The sequence below is a fragment of the Austrofundulus limnaeus genome, unplaced genomic scaffold (assembly GCF_001266775.1).
Source record: "Austrofundulus limnaeus strain Quisiro unplaced genomic scaffold, Austrofundulus_limnaeus-1.0 Scaffold1, whole genome shotgun sequence".
Taxonomy (NCBI): Eukaryota; Metazoa; Chordata; class Actinopteri; order Cyprinodontiformes; family Rivulidae; genus Austrofundulus; species Austrofundulus limnaeus.
In genome coordinates this window covers 6,810,784-6,812,323 of record NW_013952403.1, presented here as the reverse complement: position 1 = coordinate 6,812,323, position 1,540 = coordinate 6,810,784, and positions in this window count along the sequence as shown.

The window sequence follows — 1,540 nt, the reverse complement described above, 5'->3', positions numbered from 1 at the left end:
GTCATAAAGAGGTTGTTGAAAAAATTAGAAAGCTGACTATTCAGAAACAAATGTTTATTCTCTGTATTGTATGTGTGCATTAGCAGTTGTGTCTCTGTCCTTGGTTCTGAACTTTTCTTGTTGCTCATGGTCTAAAATGAAAGGAGATTCCCTTTTCTTTCTTGCAACAGTTTTTTTTAGGAGTTCTGAAGAGTTTTAGTTATGCTTTTCAAAACTGTGATTGTTATCCTAGTGGAGGAGAATTATTTCAGTTTTACTCCATCCCATGTATTATTGATTTGTTTTAATATTTTCTTCTGTTTTGCAAAACCTTACTGACAAAAATTCAACCACAATTACATTTTTTTTTCTGAAACCAAAAAAATATTGACTTAATCCTTATCCTTAACATCAAAATCAAAGGCCGACATTTTTTTATACTTATTATTGTTAGATTTTGGTGGCATATTTGAACCAATCATTGTACATTTAAATATGAAAACACCCCTTCAAACATCCTATTGTTTAAAACAATATTCAGTGTTAGATTTTGTGTTTCATTAATGTGCATTTCTTACTCTTTGCTTTAGGGAGCATCATGTTTAACCTAGAAACTAAATTTAAACAGGACAGTTCTTTTGTGAAGGAAAGCTGGTACTTTGAACAAAATATATATTTTAATTGTCTTTGTAAAATATATATCTTCTATTTTTGTGTTTTGGTGAAAATGAAAAGGAATATCACTAGTAAGTGGAATTGTCTTTTTTTTTCATTTTGGTAAAAGTTTTTCTGTCCTTGTACCTGTCTGTTGGTGTTTTTTTTTTTTTTTTTTTTTTTACTGAAACTAGTGTCAAGCTCTCTGTCACACACACACACACACACACACACACACACACACACACACACACACACACACACACACTCACAACACACACAATGTCTCTCTATCATTGTTGGGACTTTCCATTGTCTTTCATTATTTTTTTGAAATTTTATACCCTAACCCTGACCATTTCCCCTAAGGCTAACCTACCTGACTCTAAAACTAACCTAAACTCAATTCACTCCTTGGTCCAATACCCAAGCACCAAACCCAAAATCAGCCTCCGAAATTGTGGGGACCGGGCTTTAGTCCCCACAAGGTGCATCCGGTCCCCACAAGGCTGCATTTTCCTGAGAAATTGTCCCCACCAAGTTGCAGGAACGATTACTTTAACGTAACCTATTTTTATTTTATTTTATTTTTTATGAACCAGGCAGTTGTCTTTTCAGTTTTTCACATCTTAAGCTTAAGAACAATGACGTTTGCCATTCTTTGTCCGAGTTTTATCACTGAATCTGTTTTACAGTACAAAAAAAAGGACTTGCTGGGTGGAAAAAAAGTTGCAACTTTGATTAAAAAACGTTGCAGCTTTGATTATGTAAGGTTCACTGCACTTTCCAAAAGGAAGCGGCTCAGTGATGTCAGATTTCTAATCCGTATCTTCATTTGAATGAGTAATAATAATAATCTGACACCTGTAATATTTTATTGCAAACACTTCTGACATGCGTGTAAGAT